This window comes from Mustela nivalis (assembly GCF_964662115.1).
Source record: "Mustela nivalis genome assembly, chromosome: 20".
Classification (NCBI taxonomy): Eukaryota; Metazoa; Chordata; class Mammalia; order Carnivora; family Mustelidae; genus Mustela; species Mustela nivalis.
In genome coordinates, this window is record NC_139039.1 from 36816146 (window position 1) to 36840960 (window position 24815).

The 24815-nt window shown below is 38.9% G+C and overlaps 1 long non-coding RNA gene across 4 annotated transcripts in view; it reads left to right on the forward strand.

The window, feature by feature from the left end:
* The first annotated feature begins 3957 nt into the window (after positions 1-3957).
* Positions 3958-24815, forward strand: part of LOC309855395 — a 231557-nt gene continuing 210699 nt past the window's right edge. For all 4 annotated transcript variants that reach the window (XR_014306772.1, XR_014306773.1, XR_014306774.1 and 1 more), the window contains exon 1: positions 3958-4177. This is a non-coding gene — a long non-coding RNA (uncharacterized lncRNA). The remainder of the gene's footprint in view (positions 4178-24815) is intronic.

The following is a 24815-nucleotide window of genomic DNA, read 5'->3' on the forward strand; positions in this document are numbered from 1 at the left end:
TTGTGAATATCTTCTCCCATTATGCCAGTTGTCTTTTGGTTTTGTTGACTGTTTCCTTTGCTGTGCAAAAGGTTTTGATCTCGATCAAGTCCCAATATTTCATTTTTGCCCTTGCTTCCCTTGTCTTTGGCGATGTTTCTAGAAGAAGTTGCTGTGGCAGAAGTCAATGACATTGCTGCTCCTTTTATCCTCAAGAATTTTGATGGATTCCTGTTTCACATTGAGGTCTTTCATCCATTTGGAGTCTATTTTGTGTGGGGTGTAAGTAAATGGCCCAATTTCATTCTTCTGCATGTGGCAGAAGAATTTTTGCATCTGTGTTTATCAAGGATATTGGTCTGTAATTCTCCTTTTCAGTGGGGTCTTTTTCTTGGTTTGGGGATCAAAGTAATGCTGGCCTCATAAAATGAGTTTGGATATCTTCCTTCCATTTCTTTTTTTTTTTTTTTTTAACAGTTTCAGGAGAATAGATATTAATTCTTCTTTAAATGTTTGGTAGAATTTCCCCGGGAAGCCGTCTGGCCCTGGGCTCTTGTCTATTGGGAGATTTTTGATGACTGCTTCAATCTCCTTACAGGTTATGGTCTGTTCAGATTTTCTGTTTCTTCCTGGTTCAGTTTTGGTAGTTTATACATTTTTAGGAATGCATCCATTTCTTCCAGATTGTCAAATTTGCTGGCGTATAGTTGCTCACAATATGTTCTTATAATTGTAATTTTTTGGTGTAGGTTCTGATCTCTCCTATTTCATTCATGATTTTATTTATTTGGGTCTTTTCTCTTTTCTTTTTGATAAGTCTGGCCAGGGGTTTATCAATCTCATTAATTCTTTCAGAGAACCAGAGCCTAGTTTCGTTAATCTGTTCTACTATTCTTTTGGTTTCTATTTCATTGATTTCTGCTCTGATCTTTATGATTTCTCTTCTCCTTCTGGGTTTAGGCTTTCTTTGTTGTTCTTTCTCCAGCTCCTTTAGGTGTAGGGTTAGGTGACAAACAAGAAAGGTTCACCTTTCTTGTTTCTTGAGAAAGGGTTGCATCACTATATACTTTCTTCTTAGGACCACTCTTGCTATGTCTCACAGATTTTGAACAGTTGTGCTTTGATTTTCATTTGTTTCCATGAATTTTTAAAATTCTTCTTTAATTTCCTGGCTGAACCATTCATTCTTTGTAGGATGCTATTTAGCCTCCATGTATTTGAGTTATTTCCAACTTTCCTCTTGTGACTGAGTTCTAGCTTCAGAGCATTGTGGTCTGAAAATACGCAGAAAATGATCCCAGTCTTTTGGTAGGGGTAGAGACCTGATTTGGGACACAGGTTGTGATCTGTTCTGGAGAATGTTCCATGCGCACTAGAGAAGAATGTGTATTCTGTTGCTTTGGGATGGAATGTTCTGAATATATCTGTGATGTCCATCTGGTCCAGTGTGTCATTTAAGGCCTTTATTTCCTTGTTGATCTTTTGCTTGGATGATCTGTCCATTTCCGTGAGGGGGTGTTAAAGTCCCCTACTGTTATTGTATTATTGTCAATGTTTCTTTGATTTTGTTATTCATTGGTTTATATAGTTGGATGCTCCCATGTTAGGGGCATAGATATTTAAAATTGTTAGATCTTCTTGTTGGACAGACCCTTTGAGTATGATATAGTGTCCTTCCTCATCTTTTATTATAGTCTTTGGCTTAAAATCTCATTTATCTGATATAAGGATGGCCACCCCAGCTTTCTTTTGATGTCCATTAGCATGGTATATTTTCTTTTACCCCCTCACTTTCAATCTGGAGGTGCCTTTGTGTCTAAAAGGAGTTTCTTGTAGACAGCATATTGATGGGTTTTGGTTTTTATCCCTTCTGATACCCTATGTCTTTTGATTGGGGCATTTGGCCTATTTACATTCAGAGTAACTATTGGAAGTTATTAATTTAGTGCCATTGTATTGCCTGTAAGGTGAGCGTTGCTGTATATTGTCTCTGTTCCTTTCTGGTCTGCTACTTTTAGGCTCTCTCTTTGCTTAGAGGACCCCTTTCAGTATTTCCTGTGGGGCTGGTTTGGTGTTTGCAAATTCTTTTAATTTTTGTTTGTCCTGGAAGCTTTTTATCTTTTTCTATTTTCAATAATAGCATAGTTGGATATAGTATTCTTGGTTGCATATTTTTCTCAGTGCTCTGAATATATCATGCCAGATCTTTCTGGCCTGTGAGGTCTCTGTGGATAAGTCTGCTGCCAATCTAATATTTCTACCATTGTATGTTACAGACTTCTTGTCGCAAGCTGCTTTCAGGATTTTCTGTTTATCTCTGACACTTGTAAGTTTTACTATTAGATAATGGGTTGTGGACCTATTTTTACTGATTTTGAGATTTGTTCTCTGTGCCTCCTGGATTTTGATGGTTGTTCCCTTTGCCATATTAGTGAGATTCTCTATTATAATTCACTGCAATATACATCCTGCACCTTTCTCTCTTTTTTTTCTTTTTCTGGAATTCCAATTATTCTAATGTTGCTTCATCTTATGGTATTACTTATCTCTCGAATTTTTCCCTCTGTGGTCCAGTAGTTGTTTGTCCTCTTTTGCTCAGCTTCTTTATTCTCTGTCATTTGGTCTTCTATATCACTAATTCTCTCTTCTGACCCATTTATCCTAGCAGTAAGAGCCTCCATTTTTGTTTGCACCTCATTAATAGCTTTTTAAGTTTCAACTTGGTTAAATTTTAGTTCTTTTATTTCTCCAGAAAGGGATTTTATTTCTCTAGAAAGGGTTCTCTAATGTCTTCCTTGACTTTTTCCAGCCCAGGTAGCACCTTGAGAATTGTCCTTCAGAACTATAGATCTGACATATTACCAATGTCCGTAATGATTATGGAGCTGCCTCTTATTTTTATTTCTTTCTTTTTTGTTTTTTTTGGTGATGAGTTTTTCTGCCTTATCATTTAACCAGATAAGAATATATGAACAAGAGAATAAAATACTAAAAGGGTGGCAAAGACCTTAGAAAAATGTAGGCTAACCAAATCAGAAGAGATCTAAAACTGGGGGGAGAAGTAAGGGGGAAAAAGAAATAAAAATAAAATAATAAAAATTTAAAATTATAATTTAAAATTTATATATATATATATATAAAAATATATATATATATATATATATATGACGGGTGACTAGAACAGAGCCACCCACTTGATATTGGTTGATATTGGTGTATTTTGGTCTTTTAGAAGAAACTACCTCCCAAAATTTTAAAGAAAGAAAATCTTATATATATATACACAAAAATAAGGGTAAACATGTTGAAAGGATGGAATATGACTGTAAAGATGAAAATTTTAAAAAATTCTTAAAAAGGAATCGATAAGTTGGTTGGAAAAAGAAAAAAAAAAGGAGGGAATGTGCTCAGGCTAGAAATTAGAACAAAGCCATGTGCTAGATTAGGGTATATTTTGATCTATTAGAAAAAATCATATCAAAATTTTTTAGGAAAAAAAACCCTATATCTATATACAATAAATAAGGTTAAATACAGTGAAGGGATAAAATATGACTATAATAATGAAGGTTTAAAAAGAGTTGTGGTTTTTTTTTTTTTAGAATGATGTTGTTAAGATAACCTAGTTAAAAAAACACTAAAAGAGGAAAGAAAGAAAGTTAAAAATATAGAATAAGAAAAAAATTAAATTTAAAAAATTTAAGTTTGCAAGACTAAAGGCTCATGGGAAAAAGCCATGAACTGTAGGCGTTGCTTTCCCCACGGAGTTCCTCTGTTCTCCTTGATCCGCGAGCTCCGTCCGACCGGACGGTCTGGCCGATCTCCTGCAGGAGGCGCTGTTGCCGGGATTCTCACGTGTCTTTGCCGGAGGCGGAACTGCGCCGCCCTTGCCGGGGGCCGGGCTACGTCATCGGCTTGGTTCGCGCTCGGGCCTTTTGTTCCCTGCGCGCTTTCCGTAGAGTCCGGAGGCTGGGAACGAAGATGGCGGCTGCCCAGTTTCCCCCGGAGGAGCCGAGAGCTGGGGTCGCTCCTCAGTGCGGCCTCGGGGATGCGCCGTCAGTCCCTCCGGTCTCCCTGGTCTCCGGCCGGCTCCGGGCTCCCCCGGCTGGGACCCGGCGTCTCTGTCTCTGGCGCGGCCCCGTGTGGCGTCTCCAAGCCCGGCCGACTCCAGCCGCGCTGCTTCTCCCAGAGCAGGAGGGTGAGTGTCCCCAGGCCGGAGCGGCGGCCCGACTGTCCCTCAGATCGCGGCGTAAGGTAACCCCGGGCTGGGCGCTCAGTCCTCGGCTCCGTCTCTGCCGCCGGCTTCCCGCTCCCATCCCTGCGGGCTCCGCGACCCTCACACCCCGGCCTTACCCCGTAGGTCCCCGACCGCGCTGTCCCCGCGAGGGCTGCAGCCCGCTAGCCTCTGGCGCCGGGTTCCGCCGTGGCGCCGACTTCTCGAAGCTGTGATTTTGTGCTTGGAGGCTCCGCCGCGGGCCGGGAGCGCCCCTGCCTCCCCGGGTCCGTCCTCCCGGGCGTCGGACTCGCGTCTCCGCGCCCCGCCGTCCGGACGCGGCCGGTGTTCTGTCCCCGGGGTCGCCGCTCTCCTCCTCCTCCTCCTCCGGCGGGGCTCGCGGGCGTCCGGACGGTTGGGGACTGTCCGGCTTGGCTCCCGAGGCCAGGCTGCTGCTCCGCCATCTCGCCTCTCTCCTCTTCATACATAGTGCGGAGGCACCTCGTCGCCCGGGTCCGCGCAGAGTCACGACGATACCCGCCGGTCCGTTGTGGTGGACGCGAGCTTCACACACGAGACCGTCAGGGCGAGCCGCTGCGTGCGTGCCCGTCCGGTGCTTTCCTGCCTTTTACTCTTTGTTCCGTTTGAACTCCGCGTGGGACGGCCACCGGAGGGAGCCCGGTCCCGGGAGCCTGCGGATACGGAGCCCAGCTTGAGGACGACAGAATGGCTCCGACTGGCCGGTCCTGTCCCCGCGCCCCTGTGCTGCTCCTTACTGCTCGGCCGCGGACGCCGTGTCCCCCGGTGACAGTGAACGCCTGTGCAGGTCCGCGTACTGGTGCAATCCCTGTTGCACGCTGCGGTCATCACTTGGATAATGGGATCCTTTATGTTGTCTTGTAAAAAAGAATGTTTCTTTTTTCTCTTCTATGCATAAAGTCTGGCACTTTACTTCCTGGACAATTCTGCTTTCTTATCAATAGTGTTTTTTATTTTAGAAGATTATAGACGTACAGGATATTTGTGAAGGTATTTCAAGGAGTTCCCATATATTCTGCACTCAGTTTCTTCTAATGTAACCCCTAATACAACATTTTATATAAGTATCATACTTTTGTCACAACTGCTTCCATTTTTTTTATTATGTTGTCAGAATTAACAAAATAATATTAACACATTATTATTAGCTAAAGTCCAGGATTTGTTCAGATTCCCTTTTGTTTCTGCTTTTACCTAATATCTACGATTTGTTCCAGGATCTCATACAGTATTCCACAGGACATCACATGCCCGCTTATCATGCCTCCGCGGTCTCTTGGCTCTGACACTTACTGAGATTTCCTTGTTTTTGATGACTTTGACAGATTTTTAGGACTGTGGTTCATGTGATTCTGTAGAATGTTTTGTGAATGAGATGCGTCTACTGTTTTTCTCATGATCAGACCTGGGGCTCTGGGTTCTCTGAGAAGATCACAGAGGTAAGATGCCCTTCCCATCACATGTCAGAGGTATGTATGTGAAGATGATGTATGACTGTTGATGCTCACCTTGATCACCCAGCTGAGGTAGCGTTTGTCAGTTTCTCCAATATAAAGTGATTCTCTCCGCCGACTTTTCCATACTGTTCTCTTCAGATGAAGGTCACTACATATAGTCCACACTGATGGGGTGAAGAGTCATGTTCTGTTTCTTTGACGGGGAACTCTCTATATAAATTACGGAATTCTTCCACATGGGAGACCTTTGTGTTCTCCTCTATTTAAGAAAATATTTGGTAATTTCCATAACATAAAACCACATAACTGTGGTTTTACGGAAATTACTGAACCACATAACTGTGGTTTTATGGACATTTATCTTATCATTTGGATTATAATGCAGTGCTACTTTATTAATTTTGTGGCTGAAACTATTGCAATTGTGGCTATTGTGAGTGTGTTCATTTGGCTCCAGAATCTTTTTGGCCTGCTCTCTTTTCTTTGTTTGTGGGTGTGTGTCTGTGTGTCTGTGCGTGTCTATGAGAGAGAGAAATTTTTGAGTCCTTCCCCACTCTCTGGCACTGTAAGGTGCTCTAGGCAAACTCATATATTTTCTGTCTCAGATCCAGCACTGTCACTTCTCCAAAAATCCCTGGTTCTTTGTTGGAGAAGGGTATTAACAAACAATATCTCTGAGTTACGTGTGCTTGTTGCTACGAGGGTTTTATTATTTGGGGTCCCTCTCATCATACAAAGGAAAGTATGTTTGTGTGCTTCATCTTGCACAAATCAAGACGCATTTCTATAACGAGGCCATCTCTGTCCGTGTTAACCTGCGTATGAGTCCAGGCTGATGTTTGCGGCTCTGGCCCACTCCCATATGCATCGTTGCAAATTTCTCTCTTTGATTTTCTGTAACTTCCCACTCCAGCAAAAGGATCTAGCTTCCCACCATCCACCACCATTAATTGTTCAATACAATGTACAGAAAGAGAGTTTCAGAATTAACCCCACCCCAATGGAGGAAAACAGTGACTTTTTAAAATTTGCATACTTGAAGTTACATTGTTTATGCTGTAAAGTTTTATGAGCTTCGAGGAATGCATAATGTCATACATTCACTCGTAGAGTATCATATAGAATACTCTGCACACACACACACAAAAAATAGAACCTTGGCAACTTCTGATCTGTTTACCAGGGAAATAGTTTGCCTTTTCCAGAATGTTATTGTTATGGACTAAATGTTTGTGTTCCTGAAATTCTATGTGATGAAGTCCTAACCCTTAAGGATGATGGTAATAGGAATTGGGGCCTTTGGAAATGATTAAGCCTTCCTATTGGGATTAGTGCCTTCCTTAGAAGAGACACAAGAGTTTGCTTGCTCTCAGCCATGTGAGGACATGGTTAGAAAATCTCCATCAGCGTATCAGGAAGTGAGTTCTCTCTAGATACCCAGTCTGCCAGCACCCAACTTCTTAGACTTCATAGTCTCTAGAACACTGAGAAATAAATGCTTATTGCTTAATCCATCCATTCTATTGTATTTTTGTTAGAAGAACAGAAATGTAAGTGGAGTGTTTCAGACTACCTTACTAGTATGTATGTGACATTCATCCGTGTCTTGTCATGCTAGACAGCCCATTCCCTGTCCCTATTCAGTAATATCCCAGTGTGGGAGGTCCATCACTTTGTTTATTTTTTGTACCTATTGAAGGGCATCTTGGTTGCTTTCAGTTCTGTCAATTAGATAAAACTACTGGAAATATTCATTTTTTAAAAATTTTATTTTATTTTAGAGAGAGAGAGACTACATGAATGGGGAGAGGGACAGAGGGTAAGGAAGATTCACATTCCCTGCTGAGTGCAGAGCCTGACGCAGGGCTCCATCCGTAAGACCCTGAGATCAGGCCCCGAGCCAAAATCAAGAGTTGGACACTTGACTGACTGGGCCGCCCAGGTCCTCCTAGAAACATTCATTTTTATGTGGACATAAGTTTTCAAATCTATTGAAAGTTATCGCATAATGCACTTGCTGTATGGTAAGCTTACTGGTTTGTAAGAAATCATCCAATTGTCTTCTCACATGGCTATGCCATTTTGTACCCCTACCAGCAGTGAATGAGTTCTGTTGCTGTGTATTCTCACCAGCATTGGACGTTTTCGCATTTTCCATCCTAACTTTCTAAGGGGCACGTTCTAGAACTTCATTTCTTTGACTTGCATTTCCCCAGTGACAGATGATGTCAAGCCCCTTATCCTGGGCTTGTTTGCTATCTCTTTGTACTCTTCAGGGACTTACCCATTTATATGTCTCATCTACTTTTTAGTTGTGTCTGTTGTTCTTGTGAATTTTGAGAGTTAGTCACTTATTTTACACATAAGTCCTTTATCAGATATGCATTTTGTATATGTTTATTGAGTTTGCTGTTTGTCTCTTGATTCTTTGACACTGTTTTGTGGAGCAGAACTTTTTATTTTAATAAAGTCCAGCTTGGGGCATCTGGCTGGCTCAGTCAGTAGAGCACAGGACTCTTGATCTCAGAATTGTGAGTTCATGCCTCACATTGGGTGTGGAGTCTACTTAAAAAAATGTAAAAAAACCCCAATAATTTAATAAAGTTCACTCATCAGATTTTGCTTTCGTTGATTGTGTTTTAGTTGTTGTATCTAAGAATTCATCACCAAATCCAAGGATACTTCTGTTTTCTCCCATAGTTTCTCCTGTAAGTTTTATAAGATTGCATTTTATATTTATGTCCGTGAGATATTTGGGTTAATTTTTGTGAAAGATACTAGTTCTCTGTATGAGTTCATTTCTTTCCCCATAGACATCCAATTTTTCCAGCACTGTTTGTTGAAAAGATTTTCCTTTCCTCATTGAGTTGCTTTTGCACTTTTTTCAAAGTGGTTCTATTTTTGGAACACCTTTTGTGTTCAATTGACCTATGTGTCTTTCCTTGTATAGATACTGTATTGTCTTGATTACTGTGGTTTTAGAGTAAGTCTTGAAATGTAATAGTGTCAGTCCTTCGGCTTTGTTATTCCTCAGTATCATGTCTGTAATTCTAGAATTCTGCCTCTCCACGTAAACTTTAGAGTCAGTTTGTCAATATCTATAAAATAGCTTTTTGGGGTTTTGTTCAAGGTTGTGTTGAATCTATAGATTAATTTAGGAAGAAAAATGACATTTTACCAGTATCAAATCTTCCAATTCATAACTGTGGAATACCTCTCCATTATTTAGATCTTTGACTTCTTTCATTGATGTTTGATATAATTTTGAACTTACAATTCTTAATAAATCAAAGTTTAGTTTAAGGGTTTTTTCCACGTGCTTTCCTAAAATAAATGAAGCAAAATTCTGGGCAATATTAAAGTAAATGTCCTAGTCTTATGACCATTGAGGGGCTTATTTAAAAGTCTTCAAATATCATCCAAGTTTTCTATCCCCATGTGTCACCTCAGGGGCAAAGGGACGTGAAGAGTCCTTAGAGATTAAAGATAACTCTATGGAGGTCCTGGGAAATGGTGTTTCTTATTCACCAGTATCTTCCCTCTGGGTAACCAGAAGAGTACTGTTTGTTCTTCCTGTTTCCCCCGCCCTTTGGATCCATCGGCCCCCTTTGTGCTCTTGTCCCTCGGATGCCCTGCCTCTGTACCATGGACAGTGTTACCTCATATTGTTCTTTACAAATAAACGGGAAGTAATTTTACATTGTACCCTTAGATATAAACCTTCTTTTCTAAATGGGTTTTACATTAAATAAATGAGATGGTTTTATTCCTATGAAAAGGTTAAGAGTTACAAGCATAATCTTACATTTTTAATTTATTTTTTAAAATTATTTTTATTAACTTATAATGTATTATTGGCCCCAGGGGTACAGGTCTGTGAATCGCAGGCTTACACATTTCACAGCACTCACCATAGCACATACCCTTCCCAGTGTCCATCACCCAGCCACCCTCTCCCTACTCCCACCCCCCCACAACCCTCAGTTTGTTTTCTGAGATTATGGTTTGTCTCCCTCCCGATCCCATCTTGTTTCATTTTTTCCTTCTCTTCCCCCCACCCCCCTACTCTGCTTCTTAAATTCCTCATATCAGGGAGATCATATGATAGTTGTCTTTCTCCAATTGACTTATTTCGCTCAACATAATACCCTCTAGTTCCACCCACATCGTCGCTAATGGCAAAATTTCATTTCTTTTGATGGCTGCATAGTATTCCATTGTGTATATATACCACATCTTCTTTATCCATTCATCTGTTGATGGACATCCGGGCTCTTTCCATAGTTTGGCTATTGTGGACATTGCTGCTATAACAGTGGGGTGCATGTACCCCTTCAGATCACTACATTTGTATCATTAGGGTAAATACCCAGCAGTGTGATTGCTGGGTCGTAGGGTAGTTCTGTTTTCAACTTTGGAGGAACCTCCATGCTGAGAAACATAATTTTAATTGTCACAACATACTCCTTTGCAAAAATAGGTAGATTATAGATTATTTTAGAAGAAATGTGAAATGGTTTTTTGCAGTCTTATAAGTTGTTATGGCACTATTTTCCATTCATTATGCAAGGAAAGCCACATTATGAGGGGGATAAAAGTAAAATTAGAAGCTTAGAAAAGAGGACAGATGTCAGTGATGTGAGGTTGTGGGGTGGACAGAAGCTGCAGGTAATTTTGAGCAAATACATGACGTATCAGATGGGAGTATGGCTATTTTGTTGTTGTTGTTGTTTGTTTGTTTTTAAGTTCAGGATCTTCCAATTTGTGTAAGCAGAAAACATGAGAACTATTTTGTGTGAAATAAGAGTCTAAGAACAAAGCTCTCTGAGGAATTTAAATGATTACAATGGATCCCTGCATGCTTAGAAAAATTAGTATTCTTGCTAGATACCAGAATTTACAAAGTATCATTATTGTAGACATGCACCAACATAATTTGTGCAGATAAGTTGTTTGTAAGGTTAACTCAGATCAATACACATACATTTCTATAATCTCTTTCCAAAAATTCTACTTGAGGGATCTTTTTGCTTAGCTTAAAAATCACATACAGCCTATGGACTCTATTATGCCATTTATGCAAACCATACAATTGCATAATGAATAATCCTATCTTAAAATGGATAAAATTTTTACTGTTTTCAAAGTAAGAACAAAGTTGAACAACTTCCCTTGTGTCTTACACAAAATGCCCTGGGAATTTAGTAAGGAAATTATAGAATCTGATTTTCCAGATGAAGAAATTCATATTTAAAGATATTGAAAGAATAGCCAGTTAGTGGTGATTATGAAACTAGCACACTTGTCTTAAAATACTTCTTTCAAAACTTTATACAAACATCCCATTTTTTGTTTTGTATAACAGTAATAAAGCTAAAAATCATTGGCTTTATTTTGTCATTAAATAAATTAAATTTACTCCTATAATTTGTTTTTATAATATTTTTTACTGTGGTGAAATATATAAAACAAAAATTTCTATCTTAACCATTTAAAGGGTACAATTCTGTGGCACTAGTTACGTTCCAAATATTGTACAACTACTACCACCATCTTTTTCCGAAGGTTATATTACCCCAAGTAGAAACTCTGTATCCAGTAAGGAGTAACTTCCCATTCTGCCCTGTACCCAGGAAACTAAATATTACCTAGTAATATTTAAATATTAAGTATTTAAATATTTAAATATTAAATATTAAATATTTAAATATTACTAGGTAATATTTAGTTTCCTAAATTTAGTTTACTAATATTTAGTTTCTAAATGCAGGAATTTGTCAAGATTTGTGTAAAGGCAATCATGTAATATTTATTCTATTGTGCCTGGCTCATTTCATTTAGCATAATGTTTCAAGGAGCATCTTTATTGTAGCAAAAATCAGAATGGCATTCCTTTTGTGGCCGAATAAATACTCCATTGTACACATACACTACATTTTGCTTATTCTCCGTTGGTGGACTTTTGGTTTCTATCTTTTGGCTACTGCAAATAATGCTGCAGCAAACATTGGTGTACATAAATCTGTCAGAGTCCTTGTTTTCTGTTATTTTGGGCACATAATGTAGGAGTGGAATTTTGGGGTCTGATGGTAATTCTGCGTTTCACTTTTTGAGGAAGTACCCAACTCTTTTCTAAGTGGCTATGCTATTTTACATTCTCACCAGCAATGAGTGATGCTTCCAGTTTCCTCACAATCTTATCAAACTGATTATTTTATTTTTAGTTTTCTTTTTAAAAATTATGTTCATCCTTTTTGATATGATGTAGTATCTCATTATGGTTTTGAAATTCATTTCCCTAATGACTAACAACATTGAACATTTTTCTTGTGCTGCATGACCCATTGCATATCTTTTTTGGAAAAAAGGTCTATTCAAATCCTTTGCCCATTTTTAAAATCTGGCTGCTTGTGTTTGTTCTTGAGCCACAGGAATTCTTTATATAAACTGTAATCATATATATGATTTGCAAATATTTTCCTCTTATGATAGTGTTTTTGGATGTGCAAAAGTTTTTTTTTTTTAAGATTTTATTTACTTATTTGACAGAGAGAGAGAACACAAGTAGGCAGAGAGGCAGGCAGAGAGAGAGCAGGCTCCCGGCCCAGTGGAGATCTTGATGAGGGGCTCGATCCCAGGACCCTGAGATCATGACCCAAGCTGAAGGAAGAGGCTCAACCCACTGAGCCACCCAGGTCTCCGGATGTGCAAAAGTTTTGAGTTTTAAAGATGTCCAATTTACTTATTTGTTTTGTTGCTCATGCTTTTGCATTGTATCTAATAATGTGTTGCCAAAATTGAGGTCACGAGGATTTATTCTTATATTTTCTCCTTAGAACTTTATGGTGTTAGCTCTTCTATTTAAGCTCTTGACCCGTTTTGAGTTAATTCCTATAGATGGTTTGAAGTAGGAGTCCAACTTCACTCTTGGCCACATGGAGATCCAGTTGCACGATACAAACTGTTGAAGACCCAAATGTTCCCCCATTGAATGGGCCAGGCACTCTGTCAAAATCACATGGTCATCAATACATGGGTTTGTTGGTATACTCTCAATTCTATTGCATTTTTCTACTATCCATCCTTTATCAGTACCTTACTATTCTAATTATTGTAGTTTTGTATTAAGTTTTGGAATCGGGAAGTGTGAGACTTCTGTTTTTTTGTTTTGTTTGGTTTTGGTTTTTAAGATTTCTTTTGATTGTTTTGGGTCCTTGCAATTCTGTATGAGTTTAGGATCAGTTTTTCCATTTCTGGGGGAAAAAAAAACTTGCAATTTTGGTAGGGATTGTGTTCAATCTGTGGCTTATTTTTCAACTGATATTTAATAATATGAAGTCTTCCAAATCCATGAACATGGGGTCCTGTCATTTATTTATGTCTTAATTAATTCCTTTCAATGATGTTTTATAGTTTCCACAGGAATTAATATTTAATCTCCTGAATTTATAGTAATCTAGTTTAGAGTGTTACCGACTTAACCTCCAGTAGCATATGAAAATTCTACTCCCACTCAACTCTCTTTCCCATTAGTGTTGTTGTCATTGCAAACAACATCTTTATACATTGTGTGCCCAGTATATGTGCATTTGTAATTTTTATGATGTTTTATGCACCTGACTTTTTATTTGAAAGAAACAAAAAATAGCGTCACAGAAAAAAAAAATAGCGTCACAGACCCCAACTACAGTAATACAATATATGAAGATTCCTGGACCATTTTTCTTTACTTCCTTTTCTCTGTTTTCCATCAGCTCTTGGAGCATATTTAAGACAGTGGTTTAATTCTTTGTCTAGTAAACTCAATATCTGGGCTTCCTCAGGGGTGTTGTTCACCAGCTGATTTCGTTCCTACTTCGAACTTTCCTAGTTCTTTTTATGCCACATAACTTGTTTAGTGTTGAAAACTGAGAGTTGGGACATTATGACGGGGCAGTGGCAGAAGTCAGATCATTTCCATTACCCACGGTTTCTGTTGTGTGTTGTGTCTTGAAGGTCTACCACTCTGTGCAGGGACTTGATGCTCCAGCTGTTTTTGCAGATGTTGCCTTCCTTTCCGGGTGTGGTCATTGAGGCTCTGCTCCTGAGCTGGCATTCTGCTCACGCTTTTCGTGAATACCAGGAGAGAAGACCCAACACCACAGATCTCTCCTAATCTTTGCAGATTGGTTCTTGCTAGAGCTGTGCTTCACCATGAAGCCAGATCGGCACAGAGCCCAAGATCTGCCGAAGGGAAAAGCACAAGGACTTCTAAGACCTTTTTGGAACCTACCTAGTGCCCTAGGACATGATTGTGGTTTTTTAGATCCTTTCTTAGTGTGCTGTGCTTCTGATGTTCTGACCCAAGTGGCTCGCTCTTTCTCCCAGGACTTAGTCAGTCTGTTGTGGGTCTCAACTGTATCTTTCGTCCAGGCGTCTGTAGTGCGTTCATCTAGTATTTTCAGTTAATGCCTTATGCTTCCTCAGCCTGGGTGAGAGCCAAGGTGGGCAACACAGAGAAGAGCACCTCGTGTTGTCCTCTGGTAGCCCCAGACAGACGGAAATGGCCTTGCACAATAATCTGTGACTGGATTCTGCTTTGCTGCCTTTGGAGTCCGCGACAGGGCCCCTCACTGAGAACATGATCCATGGCCTTCAAGACTACAGTGGGACCATGAGGGGCTGGAGCTTGGCTACCATGACCTTTCTTTTAATGCGGGGTTTGCTCGGTTGCTCTGAGCCTTTGACTGTTTTCAGAATTCTAACAAAGTGTGTTCTGACCGTTTCTCCTTGCTGTAAAGTGTTTTGCTAGGGACAAGAGCTAGCAGCGCCTGTCCTCCCAAGGAACTTGTCTCACTCATATGATAGAGTTCGCTTTTGCATTCTGTCAACCTTAATGACAACTAAAGTCTTCATGTTATAAGGTTTTAGGTAGATATAACACAGGATTATGAATAAAATTTTGATTTTTCCTGAACTAAAATAAAAATTGAACTTACTGAATTTATCAAGAAACTCATCAGCATTATACTCATTTCCATTATTGGCTTTTGAGCCATTTTAACTAATTTCCTTTTAGATAACATCTGTGGCATTTTTTATTATTTATTATTTTTTAAGGTTTTTATTTAAATTCTACTTAGTATAATACTAGTTTTAGGTGTTCAGTATGATAGATTTTTAATGTCTCATTTCTGGTTAGGATAATAATTTAATACTGTAATAATTTTATTCTATAATTGTAAATTTATAACTATTGTATTTTATATAATATATGATTATTTTGTTACTCTTAAAATTTTCTTACAATTTAAAATAAGCATTTTTTTTTAAATGTTTTAAACGTACTAGTTTTAGTGGTCTTCACTGGTCAAAAGCTACTAATAAATATAAGATATTAGACATAAGAGAACTATCTTCAAGATGCTAATACATAGAGGACATGATAAATACACTGTAGGGAAGTCTGCCTCTTACACCCACTTCCAACCTCAGAATACTTATTGTACTTTTCCTATAAGTAGGTAATTTTATATAAAATTTTCTAAAATATGAAAAAGTACAAAGAATAAAGAATAAAAAGAAAAATCACTCTTTTTTGTCTCAAAAAATAGTAAAAATAATGAGAGAAACCGTCGTGCTCAGGGCAGGCTGAGTTTGTGTTTCTCAGCTATATTCCAGGAAGCGATGCTAAAAGAGAAAGACCGCGCCAGCGGACAGAAAGCAGATAACCATGGCCCCTGCTGACAGCCCAGCAAAGTCCAGCAAAGCATATTTCTTCAAAGCGGGTGATGAACCTGAAAGTGCAGCCCTCCTTCACAATGGACTAGTGCAGGAAGTTTCCTTAGACTTTGTTGACCATTCATTCTAGAACACCTGGCGCATGTCCACATTCTCCGGGAAGGCAGGGGGAAGGGGCTTCCGTGCTGTGAGTGAGCCAGCAGTGCTGCTCCCACTCTAAGGAGAAGTAAAGGTTAAAATGTCCCAGGCAAACCAAACTCTGGGGTGAGAAAAGATTCCTCTAGCCAGCCACACTGCTCTATTCCTCATCCGTATCTGTTTTCTTTTGTAAGTGGCTCATTCAAGAAATACTAGGCAAGAAATGAAAAAAGAGCTAGCCTCTGATCGCTGTACAGAAAGACCCACGGCAAAGGGGATGAAGATAGGGAAACACACAGGGCAACAAAGAACACTCAGCTAGCAGCTCTTGCCAGGGAGGCAGGTGACAATCAGGCCCAAATATGTGGCCATGAATTAAGAGATGAAATTTTAATGAAGCAGTTGCTTTTATAAAATGGGAGAAAGATCCTTCGTGCAAAAGCTTAGGGAAGACTGCACAGAAGCTGGGCCATGGACTGGTAGAGCTCAGCAGGCAGGGGAAGGGACACAACTCTCCCTGAGATGGCATGGCAGCAAAAGCTAAAAAATCCAAATGAAACAGCACCACTGAGAACTCAGTGTGTGAGAAAGAGGAAAGGACTCAGAAACATGAGTATACCAAATTAAAAATAAATATATAGTTAGAACATATTGTGAATAAATTGCACAGGGAGAAGCAGTGTGAATATAGAATTAAAGCCATAGCAAATAATAATAATAATAACTACAATTGTAATTTAAAGATTATTTTTAAGAAATATGAGAATCTTTACAGTATACATTGAAAAAAGAACAGCGCACAGAAATTCTGGTAAAATTACTGCTTCACTGAATTAAGGACAGAAGGCCTTTGGGCATCAAGTCATACTATTCGACTTGTAAGAAGGAAAATACTGAGCTGGTGGTACCCTTCAGTGCTGGAAGAGTCACAGTGCTAACAATGACATCAACTCAAGGATCACCCAGTCCTCTTACAGCCAACCCTACTGTCATTCATGGAAAAGGAGGACTCAAAAATATTGGAGGAATTCTGGGAGTAGAGTTGCAAGGAGCTTTTCTGCTGGCAAAGAACTAAAAAATAATTGGGGGGGTCAATTAAAAATATTTAACTGTGGGGTTAAGAGTTACTTGAAATGGACACTCATCTTACATGTGGAATACAGATGTTGCAAAAGCTGAAAGCGTAAATAGCAAAAGTTGAGAGTTTTCAAAGAAACTGAGAGATAGCCAGGGTCATTAAATCTATTTATCTTCAAAAGGAATGCACTAAGGAAAAAGGAGAAAAAAAATCTTACACATGATTGACAGTGGAGGGCGAGGAAAAAAAGTCCTAGAAACATATGAATGTCCTCATTACTCACCAAAGCGGATCAATAGATATTATGTGAGAAAATAAAGAATTAGTATAGAAATAGAGAATTAATATTATGGAAATAGTTATAACAAAAATAAAACTTCTGTAATTAGATCAACAGAACAGAAAACAAAACATATGAAAGCAAAATGAACAAAAGCACAGGTCAAGCAGTGAAAACTCTTAAAAAGGAAAAATAGAAAAAAATATAAAGTATAAAATTAACAGTGGCTATATGTGTCCAATCTATAAAAATAAACTACCTAGACTTACCTATTAAGGGTCAGAATTCCAAAATAATATATCTTAGTAAAATTCATCTATCCCCACTGAAAAGTGACTTATAAGTATTGAAAGTAAACAGAAAGAAAACAGAAAACCACAAACCTTAATCCCACAAGAGGTTGAATTCAGGAGAAAAGGCTATCAAGAGATCAAGACAGAGCAATTAGTGAAAATATCTAAAATCTTATATTGAAAATAACAATGCAACATTTTTGGACAGCTCGGTGCCCCATAACACGGCAGTGTCCTGATGCAAAAATAGGAGGAAAGGTAAAGGTGAATGTACGGGAAACAGTAGTTTATAGTAGGGATTGACTAGTCACTGCTCACCAGCTGGCGTCCTCTGCCATCCGATTTTGTGAAGAGAGTCTCATTGGCACACGGTGGTGTCCTTCTGTTTGTTTCCCAGCGGCCTTTTTTGGGCTGTGAAGGAGCTAAGTCATTGCAACACAGCCTGGATGACAGAAAAGCCTAAGGTAGCTCTGTCTGATCCTTTATGGAAACAGTCTGCCGGCCCCAGTCTACGAGACTCACCCATGATGGCAACTACAGAGGGGGGGGAAGGGACAGACCCCAAACAAAAAGCACTAAGTAACAGGATGTTGTAAATTATTATTATATTGTGTATACTAGGTATATTATGTATAATGTTATGTATGCACCCTCTAAGTTCAGAAAATACACACCAAAAAAAGCAGGGAGCAACAGAGTGGCTCTCCGATAAGTGACCCACTCTTGGATTAGGCTCAGGTCATGACCATCTCATGGTTCCTGAGATCCTGCTGAGTCCGGCTCTATGCTCAGGGGGAGTCTGCTTGCATATTCTCTCCTGCTCCTCCCCCCTGCTTGCCCGTGCTCGCTCTCTCTCAAATAAATAAATAAATCTTTAAAAATATTCAGAAAACACATTCTCTCATAGTGCCAATCATCATTTTAAGAAGCAAGAAACTGTAATAAGGCTAAAATTAAGCAATATATTCAGCTAAGTAGAAAAAGACATTGACAAATTCTCTCATTACAGCTTCAATACCTTAAGAAAATTCATAACATAATCAGAAAACAAAATGATGCTACTACTTGGGAATTCAAAATATTTTCCTTAAATAGCGCTTGGGTCAAGTGGAAAACCAAAATAGAATATTATTGGGAATCTATAGAATAACCATTAAAAAACCAACTATATGTTAAAACCTATGGGGCATAGCTAGAGCAGAGCCAAGAGAAAGACAGTCAGTCTTAATATGCTTAAAGAACTAAGAAAGAAAGTAAAAATACAAGAATTAAATGTGTGGGGATGACAGAGTGAATGGTGACTGAGGTTAAGAAGTAATTCTATTAATATAGACCTTGCTGGGTGGCCTGGGTGGCTCAGTCATTAAGCATCTTTCTTTAGCTCAGGTCATGACCCCAACTGAGCCCTGCATCGGGCTCCCTGCTCAGTGGGGAGCCTGCTTCTCCCTCTCCCACCTCTTCTGCTTGTGTTCCCTCTCTCACCGTGTCTCTCTCTGTCAAATAAATAAAATCTAAAAATAAATAAACTAATTAATTAAAGAATAAATATAGACCTTGCTGCTCTAGCTACTTTAAAAAAATAAGTTTTTTATTTAAATTACAGTTAGTTAACCTACGATGTGATATTAATTTCATGTGTACAATATTGGGAGTCAACAGTTCCATCAGTACCCAGCGATCATCAGGCAAGTGCACTCCTTCATCCCCTGCAGCTGTTTCCCCCATCCCCGTCTCCAAGACTTGCAGATTTTCAGTCCTTTGTGCTTTGTTCAGATTTTGGAGAACAGAAATGAAAGTACCTGGCTCACCCTGGAGGGCCAGGGGTTGTCGATAAGCAGATAATGTGGGTGTTGGTCTTTGAGGAGGTGATAATTTGTGTGGCTGTTGGAATATGAAGAGAGGTATATTAGGTAGAAAAGGAAGAGGAAGGCATTGTAGAAGACACGGGAAAGAATCTTCTCATATACTTTTCTCAATTGCATCAGAAGCACCTTGAAATCCAATGACAGAGTTAATGTGAATTTGTCTCCTACAGATTGCACTAAACGTATAGGTGTTTTCTCCCAGGAAAATGAGCAAGGATGCTTGACACAGATGTAAGCTCTTATTACAGATAGATTAATGTTGCCTTTTCACATACATATATATATATATATATATATATATATATATATAATAGTATTATATTGTATTTATATTTTAGATATATTGTATATCTCTGTATCTTTCATACATATATATATATATTTACTTATACCAGATATATATATTTTGTATAAGTGTATATACCAGATATAGTGCATATGTGTGTGTGTGTGTGTGTACACACACACACACACACACACATACATACCAGGTATATATATCTGGTATAAATGGGTACTTATATTTTTAATTTTTTTCTGAGAATAGTTTAATCGAGTAGTTCTCATTCCTAACTTTGTGTTAAAATTCATGAAAGAGCTTCTAAAAGTACAGATTTTCAGAACCAACTCTTGATGCATAAAATCAAAATCTCAGAGCCAAGATATCCAGAATTCTATATTTTAGAAAGGAGGCTTTCCTGCGATTCCGATATGTAGGTATCTTTGGGATCCACCAGCATCTGCAAACAGTTAGAGCTAGAAGTTTGGCTGTATAATTTGATATCAGGTTTCAATAGATTCATTTATACGGGTCATCTTGGGCAAAGTTAATGCAATCGTCCCTAGTAACTTTGTTGCCTCCAGATATTAGCAAAAATACAATATTCACTGATATAATTTCTCTTAGTTATGTTATTTGAAACATCTTTTAACTTTTAATGTGACTATTTTAGTGATTTTAAGTGAAATGCTTGGGAGGGCATGACGAAACTTACATATACTCCAGAAACTGTCGTATGTGTTTCCTAGGACTTGTGACGAAGTCTCTTGGCCATGAACATGTTCTCATTGAACTAACCCTTACTGTGTTATAGCTCATGCCGACCCTTTGGAGAGTTGGACTGTATCTGCACATACACATACACATCATATCTAGAACTGGGTAGCTGCGGCATTGGTAAATATCAAAATATATCTGTAGTGTATATCTTGGAATTTGATTTATTTCCAGTTTTTTTTTAATTTTTTTAAAGATTTTATTTATTTATTTGACAGAGAGAGATCACAAGTAGGCAGAGAGGCAGGCAGAGAGAGAGAGAGAGGAGGAAGCAGGCTCCCTGCTGAGCAGAGAGCCCGATGCGGGACTCGATCCCAGGACCCTGAGATCATGACCTGAGCCGAAGGCAGCGGCTTAACCCACTGAGCCACCCAGGCGCCCATTTTTCCAGTTTTGTGACTGATGTTGAAGTTTATCAAAACTTTGCTACTCTGTGAATTGGATACCAGCTCAGACCTACAGGCCCACTTATGTACAAGCGTGAGTCAACAGCTAAATATAAAACATTCACACAGCTGCCTGAGTGTTGCATTCAGATAATAACTATTTTTAAAAAGGGAATGAAGAACCTATAAGTGCCAAATCTGAGTGGTTTATTATTTATATTGTAGTTGTTGTAGTAAAAAAATGAATCTTGAATTAAAGAACACTGTAGTGCTCTTAAATGTTAATGAGGGATAATGCAATCTCCGAGCGAGCATTAAACATTGATCACCACTTTATATCTATGCAAGGCCTGACACGCACAGCATCACGTCTTCTGGAAGTATCCACATGATGAAATCTTTGAATGAATGAATGGCAAAGTGTGTGACCAGATTCATATTTTGAGTTTCCTAATTGCATTACCTAGGAAGACTTCAAAAAAAATTAGTAAGAAGCCTACCTACTTGTCTCAACAATCATTATGTGTACTGATGCATCGTTCTACATATAGAGTTACTTGATTAATTACGTCTTCTCATTTTATTGTAGCTTATGATTTACATGATATACTTTCATGTGTGGAGACCCCCCCTGCCCCCCCCAAAGTGAGCAGACCCACCATGATGAGAACAGGTCACTAAATTGCCTTGTCCATGGTGCTCAGTGTGAGAATGAGGATTGCAACCCAATCTGCCAACTGCCAGGGGCATGTAAGAAATGAGATTCGGAAACTGAGTCCACACTCTAAGAGTGTTGCTACCGTTGAATTAGATATATGAAAATCCAATTTTTAGCATAAAATTCATAAAATAAGCATGAAAGTGATGGGAGACACACTGTCCCCAAGTGCTGGGGATGGAAGAGAGGCAGAGATGCCTGGGGTGAGGTAGGGGATTGATTATGGCAGGTTCTTGGAAGAGGTTAACTTTAAATGCGGTCACCTTGTAAGTTCACCCCTGCATTTAACAAATATTTATTAAAACCCTGCCATACTCAAGGCTCTGGGCTAGGCAGTGTGTGTGCTAATGGAGTGAAACACATGTTTGAATTACCCAAACCAACATTTCATCGAAACATCACTTAGAACTGAAAAGGAAATCTGTGAACTGAAGATACACTCACGTATTACGTCACACTTGAGAGGAATATCCTGTGGTAAAGAATCTGAGTCCAGGATTACTAAAGTTTTGCGGGGATCGCGTCTATGCTGTTGCCTTCTTCTCTGGGGTGCAGAGGGCTGCTCTGTGTGAACACCGTCTCCTACAACTCTCTTGTGGGAAGAAATAATGGATTGAGACAAGAGACTCAAGTGAACCTGAATTTTCAAACACCCATTAAAAACTGTGAGCAAACCTAGTTTTTGAATCCTATGAAATTAATGCGGTTCTGAGGTCCTCAGTTTTTCCCCACCACCCTGATCTGCTCTGCCCACCTACTCAGGCCTCAGGGACCTCCTTGAATCTCCCCTGTTCCAGGAGAACTCTTCAGTTAAGGTGGCCCACAGGGATGGCTCCATCTCAGGCTTTCGTGACTCTTACTCTGCTAGGAATATTGCTATCAGAGAGGGGTTCCTTGCTATGCTAATAGTGCTTTGGAAAAAATACATAATCAGTTCATAAATTACAATAATAATAGCAAGTATTATAAACTTTTGTAAAATCATCCAATAAGAATTGTGATCATTTCACATTTGACTTACCCCTCGATGGAAAACTAGAAACTTTCTGTCATATGTCCCAGAGTGCCTGGCCCGAGGAGGAGGAGAATACTCCGTAGCAGACACTCAGCGTTTGGGAGAGATCCAACACACCATGTCTGTAAGATGCTTTGATCAGGTATGAGCCTTAGACAGGCTCAGCCCTCGGTACGGAATCCCGTACCTCCTGCATCACACAGCTGGGGTTCAATCTGTATTATCCAGCTCTCTCCTTAATAAATATTTGAACTGAACATATTATTACCACATTTGCTGTGGCTAGGTATGAACCACACTCATAATTATTACCAATTTAGGGGGTCTTGTATATTCATCTATTTCACTTTATTTTAGTCATTGACAGATTACTAAGTTTCTATGAATCCTATGAGAAAAAGAAAGTAAAAAGAAATCTCATTCCAAAAATCACATGTGATATTCTTGAATCCACTTATCTCCCTCTCATTTTATGAATGATAAAAGATTAATCTTTTGAGAAGAGCCAATTGAATAAAATGTATCCTTAAAAAAATGATATCTTTGTGGAGTACAGTAGAAAAGAGCTCAAGGAAGAGAAATTAGACTTAAAATATAAAACAGTCCTAACCATTCACAAGATGCCTAAGAAATTTGAGTGTCTTATCAATTGTGCTCACAACTGCATTTCCGTAGCATAAAGACTCTGTGAATGTTTGATTAATCATCCCACCAATTGCTGCTGTTGTAGCTAATGGTTCATTGCAGTCAAACATCAATTTCAGAGGATAGTTTTTATAAACACACCTAAGTTATTAGATTTATTTACTACCATATTGCAGTTACAACTGAGCAAAATCAGAATAATAATTAGAATGCTGTGTGTCTCCCACTTCACACTTTTCTTCCTCATTTAGTTGACTTTCGTATTTCCTTTAGCCGCTGTGGGTTTTGTCACCAGTGCCTGATTATATCTTTATCAAATTATAAACTCAATAGATATTTCCCTCATGTCCCATATGCTAAACATTTTCTTAAATTGACCTTTAATACTTCTTTCATTTCAAGTAGATCAGTGCACAGATGAGTCATTCTCTCCTATTATGGTCTCTACATTTTAATCACTTTGTAGTCCCAGAGATAAGGCATGGGAGTTGAGTGATAAACAGTAAGTATCACTAAGGTATAACAATGTGAGAATCAAAGGGACAGCTTTACTTCCAAATGGGACCTTTAACGCAGGTTATGAGTGAAATTCATGTACTTCAGTTTTGAGTGGCTAATATAAAACACCACAGATAGGTTCTAAGATATATGGAACACATTTATAGCTTTTTTTTCTTTTTAAATCTCATTTGATGCTTATAACTGTCTCATAAAATAATGGAGAAATTTTCATTATATCATTATTTTGAGTAAGAAGCTGAGACATGTAGTCCAAAAATGCTATCTGGATAATTTCATGCAATCAATTTATAAAGTGAGTTCAGAATGAGACGCGCTGGCCCTGAATTATAGGTCATTTGGCGAGTCACTTACTCCCTTTCCTCTTTCTAATAGGATTTTGTTAACATCATTAGAAACTCACACAAAGGTATTTATCCTCCCTGGGTGGTCCTAAGTTTCAACCTCTGTGGAAAGGGATACTGGTAGCATCTGCCGGAATGGATTATTGTAAGGATTTATTATGTAACACGTATAGGACACTGGGTGAACTCTTCACACACAGCACTCCAGGAATGGAAGGTGTTCGTAGGAGTAGAGTAGCGCTCACTTTCTATGAAAGATGGAAGCAGCTCTGCAAGTAGGAAATGAGGTAATGGGCACAATTATTTTCAGACGTAACACCTAGTACACATTTTATGCACATTCATTTTCCAAAAAAGAACATCAATTTGGGATAGGGTTGGTTTTCAGATTAGGAAAAAAAAAATGTGCTTATTGGTGTGAATTGCCTTAGCTATTTTGAAGACATCTATGTTTTTTTGGACATGTGAAGACATCTATGACCTCACTAAAACTACCCCAAACTCTGGGAAGTGAGAAAGTTTCCCTGTGTATAAGAAACCAATGACATTGGTTTCTCTCTGAAATGCAGACAGACTAAAGAACTTTCTCAGGGTCACCAAACTATGAAGAGGCTGAAAAGAATGGGAACAGGGACGTTGTCTTTTTTCCACCTCCCAAAACTGCTAAGAAGGAGCTTCTGACTCTGTTGTGAGTGGATGTGTTATGTCAAGCGATCGCATGTTCACTTGGGGGATATAGAATGTGAACACACACAGGGGAGGCTGGAGATAAAGTCACTCCTTCGGACCATGACTCTGGTGTGGATACATCACCTCTCTGCTTTGTGTCTGTCAGTGTTTCTAAATCGGGACTTGAAATTCTCCCTGCTGTTCATGAACACGAAATCATGCCATCACATCTTACTTATATCAGCTGTCAACTCTGCCCACACAGAGATGTGAGTTACTCACCAACACAAATGTTGCAGAGGGTGACAGGTAGAAGAGCTGGATGAACACTTGCAGAAAAAATATTTGGGGCTCTTCAAGGACCATATTAATTCCACCAAGTGGGGAAGGTAAAGAGAAA